This window comes from Ranitomeya variabilis, chromosome 1, assembly GCF_051348905.1.
Source record: "Ranitomeya variabilis isolate aRanVar5 chromosome 1, aRanVar5.hap1, whole genome shotgun sequence".
Taxonomy (NCBI): domain Eukaryota; kingdom Metazoa; phylum Chordata; class Amphibia; order Anura; family Dendrobatidae; genus Ranitomeya; species Ranitomeya variabilis.
The window spans coordinates 112,719,649-112,739,184 of record NC_135232.1 but is presented as its reverse complement, the minus strand read 5'-3'; positions in this window follow the sequence as shown (position 1 = coordinate 112,739,184).

Below are 19,536 nucleotides of genomic sequence, written 5' to 3'. Positions count from 1 at the left end.
TCTCTTCCATCTGTCCAGTTCGCCCTCCTGTGGCACCAACTGCTCTACTGGGTCTACCATCTTGCTACTGGTCATAATCCGACATCTTTGATAAGAAGGAAGCCGAGATGCTGCCTCCTCACAGGTCATATGATTGTCCAATTGATCTTCTCTCAGAGACGTCTCCTCCTCCGGGTCGAATCTATCCTCTATCCCAGGAGGAGACCCAGGCCATGTCGGAATACATCCAGGAGAATTTAACTAGAGGATTCATTTGGAAGTCTTCTTCCTCAGTGGGGGCAGGTTTCTTTTTTGTCAAGAAGAAGGATGGATCTTTACGGCCCTGTATTGACTATAGGTGTCTAAACCAGATCACGGTAAAAAAAACAAGTAGCCATTGCCTCTTATTTCAGAACTGTTTGATCGTCTCCGAGGAGCCAAGATTTTCACCAAGCTAGATCTCAGAGGGGCCTACAACCTGATTCGCATACGCCAGGGAGACGAATGGAAGACGACCTTCAATACCAGAGATGGTCACTGTGAATACCGGGTTATGCCGTTCAAGCTTAATAACATGCCCGCGGTCTTTCAAGAGTTTGTGAATGATATATATCTTCTTGGATGACATCTTGATCTACTCCCCAGACTAGGCCACTCACAGAGGAATGTCCGCCGGGTCTTGCAGAGGCTCAGGGAGAACAGACTGTACGCCAAGTTTGAGAAGTGTGTCTTTGAGCAACCCTCTCTGCCCTTCCTGACCTATATTATCTCTTCCACAGGTCTGAAGATAGATCCAGGGAAATTAACCTCTATCCTCAAATGGCCTTGCCCGACTGGGGTTAAGGTGATACAATGGTCAGGGCCACCATCAGGGCATTACTGCCCTAACTGGCGTATGGGGCCTGCTGAGCAGAGAGGGCCCGCATTGGGCCCAGTCCCGGTTGGTAATCTGCCAGGACGGCGGTTCTATACTACAAAGTGGGCCGCTGGCCCTTTAAAACACCTAACTAGAGGCTCTGTGCGCATGTGGTGTCGCTTGCATGCGCTGACAAGGACCGCGACGGCACTTGACAGTACGTGTTAGCCGCCACGGCCTTTGTCAGAGCTTGCATAAGTGGCCCCGTCAGTGTGTGCAAGCATGAGAGTGCGCGCACACAGGGCCTTCAGTTTGAAAGGGCCCCCACAGAGCGCAGGGCTCCTCTGCCTGATGCTGGCCAGTACCAGCATCAGAGCACCTATTTCATTTCCTGCACTACTCACCACCAGTCCCAGCCAAGGATCCTCTGCATGCCCGACGATCGACCCACCTCAGTTCTTCTTCCTTCCCCATCTCAGGGACCTTGGTGAGTTCCAATATGGAAAATTTGTTTTATGTATATAAATTAAGAGACCACCACATCAAAACCCTGTTATGGGCAGCCCAATCTCCAGATCTGAACCCCATTGAAAACATCTGGAATGTAATCAAGAGGATGATGGATAGTGTAGCATAGCGCCTACTACGTGTCTTGGGGGACACTCGCTTGGCACAGGATTAACGCACTCGGGCACGGTTTTCTATCAAAAACACAGTCTCTTAGGTTTATTTCGCACAACATAAACCACATCCACAGGAACTTAGTAACAGCTTGAACAGTATCTGGACATATTCAACTTTACCACAGTTCATCTCTGACCCCGGTCAGCATTACACACGGTTTTCAGACCGTTACCCGTTGGCAACTTTCACGGGTTCCTGGACACCGCTTGGCCTCAGAGGTGCCCCATACACAATGTCTCACTCTTCTAACCCCGGTTAGAACCTACCATTGCCGCACACGTTCTCGGATACCTCTCTTCACCAGAGGCATCCTTCAGACGTTCACACTCTATCTTTCCTTTTCTCTGACTCCGGTCAGTACAACACGGATCTCCATCCGTTCCACAGTCTGGTCTGTGCGAGGTCCAGAGCCCCTGCCATGTGCTCTCCAGGAAGCCGCCACTCCCAACACATGGGGCTCTCTCCAGGACCTTCCAGCACAGACCATTCAGATCCACACTCAGAGCCCATGTGACCAAACCTCAGTCACATTATATGCTACCAATCACTCCCACAGGTGGGAGTGTGGTTGTGTGGCTAGTTTGTCCCGCCCATCTCACACAACCAGCCTAATAAGTCTCCCTTACAACTACACCATAGATATACACACTCTTGAGGGACTACAGGTCCCGGAACAACAACATTGCATCAGACTTACCACGCAGACTCCCACTGCGACACATATCGGCCATTCACAACACTGCCAGTCACTGTTTTACCACCATTATCACAACAGATATGCCTCCATGCATATCCCAAGGAGCACACACAGCGCCCCCTAGCTGCCACAGGGGTCACTATACTACATATTCCCCCCCTCTCTTCAAACCCGTAGGGTTGAACACTTATCACACACCATCCTCATCATCACACCTTTGTTAGGTTTTTTTTTCCCCCGCCCCTAGCGGTCAACATGTAAATCTTGAACTTTAGCTGACAAGTTACCATCTGTCCGTGTCAACAGACCTTTCGTCCCCACATTTTTGTAACAAGGTCTCCCACCTATGTCACTCTCAACCTCAGGACTCCAGACCCATCCACCATCTCCTGCATGGCTTGACCACTCCTTCCACTGACTTTCTTTCAGGCGACCTCTGAGCTCCGCCACCTCTTTCTCTAAGGCACTCACACGGCACTCAGCAGCCTGTCTCAAAAGCTCCTCTTGCTTTAACCGGGTTTCTATTTCAGGCCCCACTCTTTTGGTGGCCTTTTCTTCACTGTACTCCCTTTTCCTTAAAGTCACAGTCACCCGCATAGTCTGTGTCATACCCCACAGTATGGTGAACCCCCAAGTCACACTCTTTCCGGGTGTCAGCTCCACACATTCTATCTACCACATCACTAACAGTCATATTGTGGCACACATCAGGTGAGGTCATGTCCGTAAGTTGGGACCGTCCACCATCTTCCTTTGTTACACCTAACTTAGGACTGTCAACTATAGGGGGTGCATTCTCTGCATTAATTTTCATATACAACAATTAATTTGCCCCGGACAACAGTCCAACTGAATCACCCTTTTGGGATGCTCCGCCCCCTTTTGGGAAACCACCATCCCGCGGGACTTCACCCCTCTCTGGGCAACTACTATCTTTTGGGTTACCGCCCCCTTTTTGGATACTGGCATTCCCCGGGTTACCGCCCCTTTTGGGACTCCACCCCCTTTAGGGTTACCACCCCTTTTTTGGGCAATTACTCCCTTTTTGGATACCATCCCTATTTGGGTTTTCCGCCCCATTTTTGGGGATGCTACCTTTTAGGGACACCACCCCTTCCCTGGGGTACACCCAACAGTACCAGTTCACACAGTACAGAGAAAAAAAACACGTGTCTTTGGGTCGCACCGGCCCTTTAAGAGTCTGCATGGAAAGAAGAAAAAAAAATGTTTTTTTTTTTTTCTTCTCAACACTTCACCAGCTCCTGCTGGCAATCACAAGCCGCTGCTGCTGAACCTCTCGCTGCAACTGCAGCCGCACTCCACAATGCTCTGTACGGCTCCACCGCAGACTTCGTGGACCCGCCGATCCACAGCAAGACGCTTGTCACCTTCGTAACCCCGCCGAGTTACAGCAAGACGCTTGTCACCTTCGTAACCCCGCCGAGTTACAGGCATTACTGCACAAACACTTTCTCACTGATCCCGATCAGTATCACACGGTTGTCAGACCGTCGACTCCTCTGGCTCAGCCAGCACTGCACATGTGCTTCTTAGGGAACCGTTTTGCCCGCATTCGAGCACCAATTGTAGCATAGTGCCTACTACGTGTCTTGGGGGACACTCGCTTGGCACTGGATTAACGCACTCGGGCACGGTTTTCTATAAAAAACACAGTCTCTTAGGTTTATTTCGCACAACATAAACCACATCCACGGGAACTTAGTAACAGCTTGAGCAGTATCTGGACATATTCACCTTTACCACAGTTCATCTCTGACCCCGGTCAGCATTACACATGGTTTTCAGACCGTTACCCGTTGGCAACCTTCACGGGTTCCTGGACACCGCTTGGCCTCAGAGGTGCCCCATACACAATGTCTCACTCTTCTAACCCCGGTTAGAACCTGCCATTGCCGCACACGTTCTCGGATACCTCTCTTCACCAGAGGCATCCTTCAGACGTTCACACTCTATCTTTCCTTTTCTCTGACTCCGGTCAGTACAACACGGATCTCCATCCGTTCCACAGTCTGGTCTGTGCGAGGTCCAGAGCCCCTGGCATGTGCTCTCCAGGAAGACGTCACTCCCAACACATGGGGCTCTCTCCAGGACCTTCCAGCACAGACCATTCAGATCCACACTCAGAGCCCATGTGACCAAACCTCAGTCACATTATATGCTACCAACCACTCCCACAGGTGGGAGTGTGGATGTGTGGCTAGTTTGTCCCGCCCATCTCACACAACCAGCCTAATAAGTCTCCCTTACAACTCCACCATAGATATACACACTCTTGAGGGACTACAGGTCCCAGAACAACAACATTGCATCAGACTTACCACACAGACTCCCACTGCGACACATATCGGCCATTCACAACACCGCCAGTCACTGTTTTACCACCATTATCACAACAGATATGCCTCCATGCATATCCCAAGGAGCACACACAGCGCCCCCTAGCTGCCACAGGGGTCACTATACTACAATAGTCACAAGTAGTGTTGAGCATTCCGATACCACAAGTATCGGCCGATACTTGCGGGTATCGGAATTCCGATACCGAGATCCGATACTTTTGTGGTATCGGGTATCGGTATCGAAACAACATTAATGTGTAAAAGAAAGAATTAAAATAAAAAATATTGTTATACTCACCTCTCCGACGCAGCCTGGACCTCACCGAGGGAACCGGCAGCGTTCTTTGCTTAAAATGCGCGCGTTTACTTCCTTCCGTGACGTCACGGCTTGTGATTGGTCGCGTGCCGCCCATGTGGCCGCGACGCGACCAATCACAGCAAGCCGTGACGTAATTTCAGGTCCTGAATGCCTAATTCTGCATTCAGGACCTGAAAATTACGTCACGGCTTGCTGTGATTGGTCGCGTCGCGGTCACATGGGCGGCACACAACCAATCACAAGCCGTGACGTAATTTTAAAATGTGCGCGTCTCCTGCCTCCCGTGACGTCACGGCTTGTGATTGGTCGCATCACCCATGTGACCGCGACGCGACCAATCACAAGCCGGAACGTAATTTTAAAATCCTGAATGCCTAGAATTAGGCATTCAGGACCTGAAAATTACGTCACGGCTTGCTGTGATTGGTCGCGTCGCGGCCACATGGGCGGCACGCGACCAATCACAAGCCGTGACGTCACGGAAGGAAGTAAACGCACGCATTTTAAGCAAAGAACGCTGCCGGTTCCCTCGGTGAGGTCCAGGCTGCGTCGGAGAGGTGAGTATAGCAATATTTTTTATTTTAATTCTTTCTTTTACACATTAATATGGATCCCAGGGCCTGAAGGAGAGTTTCCTCTCCTTCAGACCCTGGGAACCATCAGGGATACCGTCCGATACTTGAGTCCCATTAACTTGTATTGGTATCGGGTATCGGTATCGGATTAGATCCGATACTTTGCCGGTATCGGCCGATACTTTCCGATACCGATACTTTCAAGTATCGGACGGTATCGCTCAACACTAGTCACAAGCTATCAAACAAAGAAGAACTGCTTACAGTTTGAAAGACTGGTGGAAAGCATGCCAAGACGCATGAAAACTGTGATTAAAAATCATGGTTATTCCACAAAATATTGATTTCTGAACTTTTCCTGAGTTAAAACATTAGTACTGTTGTTTCTAAATGATTATGAACTTGTTTTCTTTGCATTATTTGAGTTTTTTTTTTTTTATTTTGACCATTTTTCTTTGTTAGAAAAAAACAAAACAAAAATTATTGCTTTGAAATTCGGAGACATGTTGTCAGACATTTATAGAATAAAAGAACAATTAACATTTTACTCAAAAATATACCTATAAAGAGAAAAATCAGACAAACTGCACATTTAGCCGTGGTCTCTTAAATTTTGCCAGGGCTGTATGTTACACAGGTGATACTGAAACTATACACACCAGTCACAGTATCACCTATATAATGTATACACAACGCACCGAATAAATATAAACATAGTAAAAGATGCGTTCGCAGCCCGGGGTCCACTGTGCAGAGATGGAACCTGCTGCTAGGTAATGGCGGCACTATATGGCGGTACTACGCTAGAATAAACACGGGTTCCGTCACCTGGTATGAAATGATGCAAACTCTTGCTTCACAGAGTCACAAGGAAACAAAGGAAATGCTGTGCCCTGTTAGCAGTCACAGGGTGAAGCAGATGGACGCTAGTGGGATCCCTGAAACTCACCCCCACTATGCTGGTGATTGATATACCTCTGACTCTTGGTGGCTTTTGAGCCCGCGCCTGAGGAAGCCCTGAGTCAGATGCTGAGATCAAGCGGGAGTTCCCACCCTACACTGACCGGTTGTTAGGACTGATTAAAGATTACCGCACAGAGTGTGTACAGCACCGATCTGGCGGACGCCACTAACCACCCTAACAAGTGCTAGGAAAGCGCACTGATTGTGCACGCTGCCGCACTGGCGGTCGCTGCTGGTTTGACGCAATAGGATTGTGCTCTTGTGTCTAGGATATCACTGTCAGGCGCAAGGTAGCTCCAACATTCGCGAGCATTCAACAACACTAGGAATGGGAATGATTAAGGAGCAACCCCCAGAACAGGCATACATCCACACACACGATAACAGGTTTATACTAGTGCATGGCCGTGCGGCCATGCGAACCTTTTATAGCGGAAGCTCTCCAGGATCTTCCTAGTGGTTCAATAGGAGCTGCTACAGGACCTGAACATGTGACCCCCAACCTCCAATGGGAGGTCGTCCCTTGGGCATGCTCAGAAGAAAAGCAGGACTTAGTCCCAAGAGCGCCCACTCGCCGCTGATCAGTACTGGTTCTGGCTGAGCCAGGAAGGACAGCAGTAACCAGCCACACAGTATCAGCTTGAGCCAGACACTGGGACTGACGTCTCTGCTGAGCAGGCTCCACTGCAGCTGGAGGAGAATGGGAGACCGCAGTGGAGATGGTTTGAGATTGCCCCTGTGCAGCGGTGGGAACTCGACACCTAACATTCTATAATGCTGTATATAAGCCCCCAACCCAACCTGAAAGTGAAGAGAAATAAGTTTTATTATACTCACCTGCAAGGTGATCCAGTCCAAGGGGTGTCGCTCTGCTTGGTCCGGCACCTCACATCTTCTTGCGATGCCGTCCTCTTTGTTCCATGTGGATGATGTGTCCCGGCATCATCCACACAGGCTCCTCAGAATCGCGCTCCTGCGTAGGCGTACTTATCGGTCCTGTTGAGGACAGAGCAAAGTACTGCAGTGCGCAGGGCCTCTCTGACCTTTCCTGGAAAGACAGATGGTGCAGGATCATGGGTAGGATGGAGACATAGGGCAGGATGGAGAAAGATGGTGCAGGAACATGGGGCAGGATGGAGACAGATGGTGATGGAGACAGATGGTGCTGGATCTGGGGCAGGATGGAGACAGATGGTACCGGATCATGGGCAGGATGGCGACATGGGACAGGATGGAGACAGATGGTGCAGGATCATGAGGCAGGATGGAGCCAGATGGTGCAGGATCATAAGGCTGGATGGAGACACATGGTGCAGGATGGAGACACATGGTGCAGGATGGAAACAGATGGGGCAGGATCATGGGGCTGGATGGAGACAGATGGGGTAGGATCATAGGGCTGGATGGAGATAGATGGGGCAGGATGGAGACACATTGTCCAGGATCATGGGGCAGGATGAATACGATGCCAAAGATGAGGCAGGATCATGGTACAGATGGGGCAGGATCATGGGACAGATGGAGTTGGATGGAGACAGACGGGGCAGAATGGAGACAGAGGGGACAGGATGGAGAGATCATATGGGGCAGGATGGGACATCACATGGGGAGAATGGATACTCATGAGGGCAGGATGGAAGAACATATGGATGGAGAAAGGAATGAGTTTTTTTTGGATACCGTTTTCAGTGGGGGGGGGTCCTGTTACTGTGCAGAGCGACACTATGTCGCCTTTTTTTCTTGATCTGTTGTAGTGTAGAAGTTGGGAAAAAATTAAATAATGTGCTCTGCAACCGGTGCTCTAGATAATTGTGTTATTTCCTGCAGAGACGAGCCCTGGCTGGAAGAAGTGATGGCGGTCTGTGCTGGATGAAGATGACAAGAGAAGATGAAGGACTCCACCTAGAGACATCATTGGTGAGTTAGTGTGTTACCTGTACACTGACACTGTATACTTTATAGAGAGTTCCTGTGTAAAATGTCATCAGTGATCACTGTATTACCTGTACAGTGACACTATATACAAGACTCCTGTGTACAATGTCACTGGTGATCTCTGTATTATATGTACATTGACACTATACTGTATACAGAGCTCCTGTGTATAATGTCACAGGTAAGCCTTGTATTACCTGTACGCTGACACTATATACAGAGCTCCTGTGTATATTGTCACCGGTGATCACTGTATTAACTGTACACAGACACTGCATACCAAGTACAGATCTCATGTGTATAATGGCACTTATGGTGATATTAGTATTATGTTTTTTTAATTAATGATCAGTATTTTAGTATTTGGTCACTATGTGAGGGTAATATGTGGCCCGGCCACGGTGTGGCCGTATTTTTGACTAGCGCCCCCCGAGGAAGCAGCAACTTGCGAAACGCGCGTCGGGGCTCTTCCTTTCCACGTACGGCTGCGGGGGGAATCTGTGTGTGCATCTGACATTTAGTAAGTACTATACTGTCTTATCTACCATGCCTTTGGGACTTTCCCACATATGTGCACTGTTGTACTAAAGGTAGCATGGTTGTATAGTGTTTCTCTGTCCAATTATTTTTTGTTGTAGGCACTTTACTTATTTATACCTTATCGTCTTTGCACGCTCAGTCCCTTCCCGCATCTGCCTAGCGTCAGTTTGCTATTATATGCAATATACATTTATTATATGTTTAGTTGGCTCAGTCACCACTAATATTTAAAGCTTATTAAGCTAATTCTTGCACGCTCTGTATATCTGTGTGGGACAATCATATACCAACTTTACTACTGGTTAGCTTGTCAGTACGTACGTGGCACTATTGTTGCCTTTTCTTTTTTCTATTGCATCGTTTTCATCTATATATTTATTTGTGTATTTATGTATTGTTTTAATGATTCCTTAATAAAAGTATTATTCTTAGCTTTTTGGTGTCCATCTTCTTTTCGGTTTATATGATACTATGTGATGGCAGAGCATCTACTCTGAGCGCCCCTGCTATAGGTACCTGTACACTGACACTGTATACTTTATAGAGAGTTCCTGTGTAAAATGTCATCAGTGATCACTGTATTACCTGTACAGTGACACTATATACAAGACTCCTGTGTACAATGTCACTGGTGATCTCTGTATTATATGTACATTGACACTATACTGTATACAGAGCTCCTGTGTATAATGTCACAGGTAAGCCTTGTATTACCTGTACGCTGACACTATATACAGAGCTCCTGTGTATATTGTCACCGGTGATCACTGTATTAACTGTACACAGACACTGCATACCAAGTACAGATCTCATGTGTATAATGGCACTTATGGTGATATTAGTATTATGTTTTTTTAATTAATGATCAGTATTTTAGTATTTGGTCACTATGTGAGGGTAATATGTGGCCCGGCCACGGTGTGGCCGTATTTGTTCCTTGTATGTGGTATAGGTCACTATGTGGTGGTAATATGTTGTCTGGTCATCGTGCGGTGGTATTTGTCCCTTGTATGTGGTATTATTTTGATAGTATTGGTCATTTTAAACACTGTAAAAAAATACAAATATACCTAAATTGTATTGAATAATTTAACAAATGATTAATAGGATAGAGTAGAGTAGGAATCGGCCAAAAGAGTCGACCTTGTCGTGGTGGCGGATTAAAAAATCTTTTGGCCAAAACAAAAGGTGCTGGCTATATGTGTGATCTGGTGATGGGAACTGTTAATGTGTGATTGATGAGGACGTGGTGCAGAAGTGGAGTCTTTCCAAGAGAGGACGGTGGGACTGTTGACAGTCTGAGGGGTAGAGGCGGGGCTGGGATGGAGCCTGTGTGAAGTCTCAAGGGGGCCCCCAAAATTTTGCCAGTATGGGGCCCTGAAATTTCTAGTGGCAGCCCTGACAACGGTTCCTGGGGTTCGCTAATTATTACCATCAATTCATCCCACACTTCTCATCTCGGGTGTCTCCCATCTCGGCACTGACCCGAAAAGGCACCAACTCCAAGGATTGGTCTCCTGAGGCTGAGGAGGCCTTTACTTTGCTGAAAAAAGCCTTCTCTTCTGCACTTTTGCTCTATCTTCCAGTCGCAGATTAACAATTCTTCCTTGAGGTAGATGCTTCCTCCACAGGTGCTGTGGCGGTTCTCACTCAAAAGTCTTCCACTGGGCGTATGGTCTCTTGTGGCTTCTTCTCGAAGGTCTTTTCCGCTTTTGAGAGAAACTATTCCATTGGGAGAAGGAGAATTGTTGGCCATTAAGTTAGCTCTGCAAGAGTGGCGTCATCTCCTCGAAGGAGCAGTCCATCAAGCTGTCATATTCACCGACCATAAAAACCTAGCCTACCTCCAGTCTGCACAGAGGCTGAATCCACGCCAGACAAGGTGGTCCTTGTTCTTTGCTTGATTCAACTTCGATCTTCACTTTCACCCTGCCATCAAGAACATCAGTGCTGATGCACTCTTTAGGGCCTCTCTGCCTCCTGAGTTGGAGGAAGAACCACAGCACATCATAGAGCCATCCAGGATGGTGTCAGTAGCCTCCATCAATCTGTCTCAGGTTCCTCCTGGAAAGACTTTGGTATCCACTTCAGACAGGAGGTGAGTTCTTCAGTGGGGTCACTCTTCCAAGTTGGATGGTCATGCAGAGGAAAATGTTGCAACTCATTTCCCGTTACTATTGGTGGAAAAGACATCTCGGAGTACATCTCGACTTGCCCCTCCTGTGCTCGAAACAAGCCTGCTAAGCACCTTCCGTCCAGACATCTTCTGCCGCTTCCAATCCCTTCAGTCCCCTGGCAGCTCATCACTATGGACTTCATTATGGATATCCCTTACTCCTCTGGCTGCTCCATTATCTGGGTGGTGGTGTGGTGGACCGCTTTTTGAAGATGGCTCACTTCATTCCTCTACCTGGTCTTCTGTCTGCTCTTGAACTTGCCCACTACTTCATTCTGCATATTTTCCGCCTTCATGGGTTTCCTCTCCACATTGTGTCCGACAGGGGTGCCCAATTCACTTCGAAGTTTTGGAGGGCGATCTGTAGACTAATGAAAGTGGAGTTGCATTTTTCTTCTGCTCACAATCATCAATACAATGGGCTGGTGGAGAGGAACAATCAGATTCTCTCTGGGTTCCTGCGTCACTTCGTCAACGTTCATCATAATGACTGGGTCTAGTTACTACTGTAGGCAGAGTTCTCCTACAACAATCATGTGAGTCCTCTGCTAAATCTCCCTTCCAGATTGTGTTCGGTCTCCAACCCGGAATCCCTCTTCCTATCTCTGGGTCCTCGGCAATCCAGCTGCTGACACCCTTACGAGGGATTTTTCTAAAGTGTGGAGAGACACCAAAACTGCTCTAGAGACAGCGTCGCAACGCATGAAGAAGCATACCGTTAAGAGACGCCTGAATGTTCTGACCTTTCAGCCTGGGGACAAGGTGTGGCTCTTCCAAGTACATCCGTCTGAAGATGCCATCCTACAAGTTGGGTCCTTGCTTCATCGGTCCCTTCGTGGTCTTAAAACAAATTAATGCTGTCTCTTACAAGTTGAAATTGCCTGCTTCTTTACATGTGCCTAATTCATGTTACCCTTCTGAAACCGGTAATCTTGAGCTCTTTCTTTAAGGATCCGGGTACCACTCCTGATCCCGTCAGCGAGGAGGATATCTTTGGCCACAAAGAGGGTAAGGGGAAAATATTTTTTACTGGTGGATTGGAAGGGCTTCAGGAGAGGTCGTAGGAAGCCCAAGGAAAATATCCAGGCTCCTCTCTAACTGGAGAGATTTTTTGCAGGCTTGAGGAAGAGTGTTATGATCCTTAGTGGTTGAGGATCACAAAATACTCCAGCTAAGTAACAAAACATAGGACAAGCTCTAGGGAGGTGGTAAACTGGACTGACTGCAAATCTGAACCTATCCAACACACTAGAGGTAGCCGGTGAACGTGACTAAAATCCTAGACGTCTCGAGCCAGCCTGAGGAACTAACTACCCCTAGAGAGAAAGAAAGACCTCACTTGCCTCCAGAGAAATAATCCCCAAAGATATAGAAGCCCCCAACAAATAATAACGGTGAGGTAAGAGGAAGGCACATACACAGGGGTGAAAGCAGATTCAGCAAATGAGGCCCACTAATACTAGATAGCAGAAAATAGAAAAGGGGTCTGTGCGGTCAGTAAAAAACCCTTACAAAATATCCACACTGAGATTTCAAGAACCCCCGCACCAACTAACGGTGTGGGGGGAGAAACTCAGTCCCCTAGAGCAACCAGCAAGCGAGGAAATCACATTTTAGCAAGCTGGACAAGAAACATGATGAATGCTGATAATCAAAAAATAAACAAACAAAAACTTAGCTCGTCTTGGAGAGACTGGGAGCAAGGTAGTCACAAGGAATCTGAAGAGCACTGAATACATTGAGAGCAGGCAAGGAACTGAGTATCCAGGTGAGCTAAATAGGAAACCAACCAAGGATAACGAACCAGCTGATGCTGCCAACCTGCAGAAAGACAACACTACACAGTACCGCTTGTGACCACTAGAGGGAGCCCAAAAATAGAGTTCACAACAGAAGAGGGGGTGTAACGGGGGGTACTGTAGCACCTCCATACCGTTCTGACCCCCGGTCCTCTTCTGTGGCATCGGGGTCGCCGCTTCTATGCGGTGCCCGGCAGGGATGCCGGTCTCCTGGGGTTCCCGTCTCATGTCCTGCACTGTCTGCTGCTGCTGCCACTTCCTGGAATCTGCATACGTCCGGCAGGTCTTCGGGCATGTCTCTAAGGATGCGCACACTCTCAGTCTCTTAGAGAGACAGCGAGCCATTTTCAAAATAGCTTTCAGCCAGTTGCTGATTGTCTTGTACTATTTCAGGCACCTCTGCCCTTAACGAGGTGCCTGAGCAACAAGTGCTTCCTGTTGTTATTCCCAGGTTCCCTGTACCTTTGTGTCTGAACCCTGCCAGTATCCTGCTAATTCCGTTTGTCTCCCCAGTGTGCCAGCCATGACTCCCTATGTCTCCTAGGATGCCGCCAGTACTTCCTGCTCCAGGCTTTACCTGCTCCAGTCCGCCACCTGACTCTTCTGCCTGCCATCAGCCGTGTGCTTTGCTACCCGCAATACCTGCCAGTCTACCTGTTCAGCTTCCACGTGTCCGGGGTCTAACTGGAGGTAGTACCTGCGTCCCTCAGGCATTCCAATCTGACCCTGTTTGAGGGGTATTACATAGTCATGCCCCCTTTGGAGCCCCCTGGACAGTGGTCCCATGGTTCCACAAAAATTGCAATAAACTAATGTACACTGCAACATCTGTACCTCCATTTCCATTCGTTACACCTATTTCTTCTTCCGCCACCTCCCAAACTGTGTCCTCACATTCTATTTCTTCCTACACCTCTCAAACTGTGTCCTCAAATCCTATTTCTTTTGCCCCCACCCCCGAAACTGTGTCCTCAAATCCTATCTATTCTGCCCTCCCCCACAAACTGTGTCCTCAAATCCTATTTCATCTACCACCAAAACTGTGTCCTCAATCCTAACTGTTCTTCCCATCCCCGAAAATGTGTATTTAAATCCTATTTTATCTACCCGCACCCCCCAAATTGTGTCCTTAAATCCTATTTCTTTTCCCCCCAATCCCTCCCATTACAACTCTTCGGCGTCTTCAGCTCAACTGGAGCACTTACCATCATTCGCACCTCTGTAGCACCGGCAATTGACATCAACAGAGTGATCACTTGACCTGATCATGCCACTGACGTCGCCCTAACCCCAACATCAGGGCTTAAATTGTACTCACGTCTGAAAGACAATTGATTACTGGGAGCCAGCGTGCTGCACTTACTGTGAGTCGGCTGTCAGTTTGACAGCCAGGTCAGAGAACGGTCAACTTCCAGTCTGGGGGGTGGCAAAATGCAGCCACCAACGAGACACCGCAGACAGGCATGTCAAGCGGACTGATGGTGCCCTCCTGCTGGCTGCGCCTTGGGGGGGATGCCCTGCCTGCCCCCCCTGGATACGCCTCTGACACAGTACAGCAGAGTTGAAACTTGTCTCATTACAAACACAACAAACACATCTGAAGTTGCCCTCTCACAGAGCTGTCAGCTTTGCTGTACTGCCCTTCCCCCACACAGGCTGCCTGTGAGATTTTTGTACTAGCACTATTTGAGGACATGTGCTGCTGCAAATGTGTTTGTATTGAGACAATGTTCACTTCTGGTGTACTGTGTTAGCTCTGATCTCGCTGTGCTGTGTGAGACTATTAGACAAAATTGTCAGTCATTAAATGTCTCACACTAGTAACATTTTATTGAAAATAAGCTTTGTAGGTAGATTCTCAGTGAGATCTATGTCCGGCCCTTAGATTTTAACAGCTCACTTGCATATAAGAAAAATGGATTTCTCTGGAGTAATACATTGGATCGAAGAGATCATTTCATTAATCTTTCTACGACCTACATGCCCATGTAGGTGACTTAGGAGGGCTTATTCTACTGTCAGATTCCTGTCACACAGTACCACTCACTTATACAGGTAGTGTCTAGAATTACAGTGCAGCTGCATTCACCTGAAGGGGCACAGCTGCAATGGCAGATACGGCATATGTATAAATGTGGTACTATTTTGCTGGAAAGGCAAAAAATTGATTGTCACCAATGCAAGCTGCCCAAATAAAGGGCAACATATTACACAGACAAGTCTGTAGTACTTAACTGTACTACTGCACCCAACTGTTTTTTCATGAAGGAAGTGTTCCCTCTGTCTACTCCAGCACTAAGGTCTTATTCAGAAAAACATATTCAGTGTCTGTGTTCAAAACAGACAGCAAACAGACAGCACTAACTGAGGGCTCGTGGAGGTGACGGTATTTTTGGCCCAACCAAACATCGGATCGCACTCGGTCCAATGTCGTTCTATGGGTCCGTGCACATGTCAGTTTTTCTTCAGACAGAGCCAGTCCGAGGAAAAAAAAGACAGCATGTACGAGTTTGATCAGATATTCGGATCACACTCAGCCATGCAAGTCAGTGAGTCCATGGAAAATATGGGACTGTACTCTGATGACATCTGAGTGCGTGATAAATCATCAAATTTACATCCAGATATAATGTAGGATTTTCATCCGTGCGTCATCTGTCTTTATATATCAGCAGTAAATAAAATTTACAAGACCAAATACAGTTTCCAATGTTAAAGCTGCAACGTATCCCTTACATTCAGATGCCATATGGATGATCTCTGTGGGATCCGATTATTTTTTCGCACTTATAGACTTGAATACGTGAGTGTAATCCCAAATAATGAAGAGAATAGTGCGCGTCAGTGTGCTGTATGTGTGATGATGCCCAATTTCAACACGGACACCGTAATACACTTCTCTGAATGAGCCTGAAACCCACACAGCTGCTCCAAATACATTCAGATACAAATTCACTGACCGCCGGCTCCTGCAGCTCTATGTGCATGACCTTGTTTTGATAAAAAATGGCTGGAGTATTGTACGACATAAGCTTTAAGCTCTCCGTCACTCCAATTTCCTTTTTGGCATCATGCTGGCACAGTTCTTAGCACTCTTGCCTTGTAGGCCTGGTCTCCTGGACCTGCTTCCAACCAGGGACAACACCTGTATGGCCTTTGTAAGTTCGTCCTGTGTTTGTTTAGTTAAATTAGAATTCAGATGGTTAGTCCAAAACATGAGAATCGCTGTACAGCGCTACAGAATATGTTGGTGTTATACAAACAAAAATATAGAGCCCTTATGAGCAGAGCGGTCACAGATTTCACAAAACTGTTTACTCTATGAAATAGATCCCTTAAACCTTATGAGTCTGGTGCAATTGCTTTGAAAAGCCATAAGCAAATGACTGTAAAGCCCTGATAGTAAAATGAGTGCAACAAAATACTCATTTTAATGTAAAGAGGAAATACTTTAAAAAAGGATTATAAAAACAATCTGAAATGAATTTGTTTTTAAACTAAATACATCAACCTCATCAGGTCTAAGATCCATGTATTAATGTATGCAGTTTGTAATGTTAAATAAGGTGACAGATCCACAGCTTCAAAGGGCTTGACCAGCCATAAAGTACAAGTCACTATGTATTCTCTGATGCCGGTAGCGTCGGGCATGATTTGCATACATGCAGTTACGTGCCAACTAGACGTGAGCGGCCTTGCTCAAGTGTATTGAGCAAGCCTGGACACGTCTAGTCGGAATGTGGCTGGAAGTATGCAAATCACATACAGTACTTGCGATCACGCGCCTGCTGCTCCCAGGGCCAGTGAAGGCTCACAACACTATGTGAGGATTCACAAGTCTGCAGTCACAGAGTCACTGCAGACTTGTACCCCAAGGGCAGACACATTTCTTAATCACATGATAGCGCTATAGAGGAAAAAAAAATACATCTATTTGGCAGCTGAATTCTTTTCCTTAAAGGAGTTTTCCACTACTTAACATCTTTTGAATGGCACTTACGTCAGGTAAAAGTATAGGAAAAAAAAAGATTCTTACTTCATAGAGAGGAGGCACTCATCTGTATGGAGCACTGTGCCCCTGTTGTTCGTTGGGCATTATCAGGCAGGGGCATCATGTGACTCCCCTGATCGAAATGTGAAGGCTGCAGCCAGTCCATGGTTGCTGATTGGCTGCAGCCGTCTTATGATGACCCTTGCAAGATATTGATGCCAGGAGACCGTCAGGGGTTACAGTGCAGAATAAGGAGAACCATGCAAAGATCTGAGAGGTGAATATATGTTTTTTTATTTTTATATCACCTTGGGGCCATTGAAATGAGGAATGTTAAGTAGTATGAACCCCTGCAGTGCTTGAAAAAGCAAAATGCTGATCTCATCCTCTGCTCTCCACACCACACTTGGCCCATACAGCTCACAGTGAAGATGCTTCATTTTTCTTGCTCTCTTTATAAAGATGCTAAGCAGGAATGTGTAAATGTTTGGATCCGTCTGCTCACTGCCTTCCATTGTAAAAGAGAAAGAGAACATTATATATACAGGGATTATTTTGGTATTGTAGCAAGCTACACTATTCAGCGCCTTATTGTGTGTGAGGAGTCATTCACAAGTTCTTGCAAAAAAGTAAGGATATCGGTGGCTTCCAAAAATATAAGTAAAATACCAAGAAGGAGATCAATGTATGCAACTGTATTCCTCCATCTATTGACCCAGACCATCACACTATCACCACCATATTTTACTGCTGGTATGATGTTTCTTTTCTGAAATGCTGTGTTACTTCTACACTAGATGTAATGGAACATACACCTTCCAAAAAGTTCAACTTTTGTCTCATCAGTCCACAGAGTATTCTCCCAAAAGTTTTGGGGATCATCAAAATGTTTTCAGGCAAAACTGAGATGAGCTTTCATGTTCTTATTGCTCAGCAGTGGTTTTCGTCTTGGAACTCTGCCATGCAGGTCATTTTTGCAGTCACTTATGGTGGAGTCATGAGCACTGACCTTAACTGAGGCAGGGAAGACTTGCAGTTCCTTGGATGTTGTTGTGAATCTTTTGTGACTTTCTTGATGAGTTGTCGCTGGTAATTTTGGTCAGTCGGCCTCTCCTGGAAAGGTTCATCACTACTCCATGTTTCCACCATTTGTGGATAATGAGTCTCCCTGTGGTTCGCTGGAGTCCCAAAGCTTGAAAAATGCTTTATAAACTTTTCCAGACTGATAGATCTCATTTACTTTGTTTCTCATTTGTTCCTGAATTTCTTTAGATCATGGAATGATGTCTATCTTTTGAGGAACTTTTGATCAGCTTCAGTTTGTCAGGCAGGTCCTATTTAAGTTATTTTTTGACTGAAAACAGGTGTGGCAGCAATCAGGGAATGTGAACTCAGCTTCCAAAAGATGTGATAAACCACAGTTAATTTATGTGTTTTTCACACAGGACCCTGTAGGTTTGGATTTCATTTTCCTTTAATAATAAAGACTTTCATTAAATATTTGCATTTTGTTTACTTGTGTTATTTTTGTCTAATATTTAAATTTGTTTGGTGATCTGAAATATTTAATTGTTGCAAACATGCAAAAGAATAGGAAATCAGGAAGGGGGCAAAAACTTTTTCACAACTGTATGTGTATATTGTGCTGGTTCTCACCAGTCACGTTTGTCGGAAGAGAGGGAGAAGTTGTCACGCTGTGATAGTGTGAAGCTAGTCACTTCTCACGGCCAAGCCGTGTGTCAGAGTATTCAAAAAGTCAAAGTAAAAAAGTCCAAGGTCAGAAGCCAGGAGAGTACGTCATAAACAGAAGGAAGAGACAAAAGCGTGGTCAGGTAATGTTCCGAGGTCAGAGTACCGGGAGGATAATGGATCAGAGCTGAAGGGGTTAAACAGGTGGGTAGTCAGAACAAAGTCCAAGGTCAGGCAACAGATCAAGCATATAGAACTCAAGGCACAGAGAGCACAGCACAAACCTCACAAGATGAATGTACGTCTGGCAGAGTTCTGGGAAACTCAACTCAGTTAAGAAGCATGGCCATTAAGTGGAATAATGAATACATGAGACAGCCAACGCCTCACAGTCTCAGATTGGATAGTCGAACTGTCAATCAACACACTGGCAGCTCAGTACCAGATTCGATGGCCAAGCTGTCAATCACAGTACTGACAGCTTCAGCACGCCCCTAAACCAGATTGGACGACCGAGCTGTCAGTAACTGCATCCCAGACACTCTGAGGGGTGGAACCGTGACAGATGGTCTTAGGTATGGAAGAGGGGCCTCAAACTGTCCCTGGAGCTCTAACTTTCCCTGCCCGGGGATACTCTTGATGGTAGAGAGGCCAGAGTCTCCAACCTCTTTGTGCACCTGTTAATCCCTGGTCTGTCTCCTCCCCCACCCCATGGACCATGGGACAGAAATGTAATGTGAACAAGACTAAACAGGGATAACAGAAATCCTCTATCATACAAATGCACCAACCAACAATAGGAAGGAGGATAGTGACAAGGAGGAATAAACAGGAACAGGGGCCAGGAGATAAATGCACCCATACTACAGAACAACTGTACAACAACTACTCTTCAAACACTTAGCATAAGCACATAGCACCGAAAGACGAATCTCCAATAGCAACAACAAACTCCTATTTAGCACAGCATCTC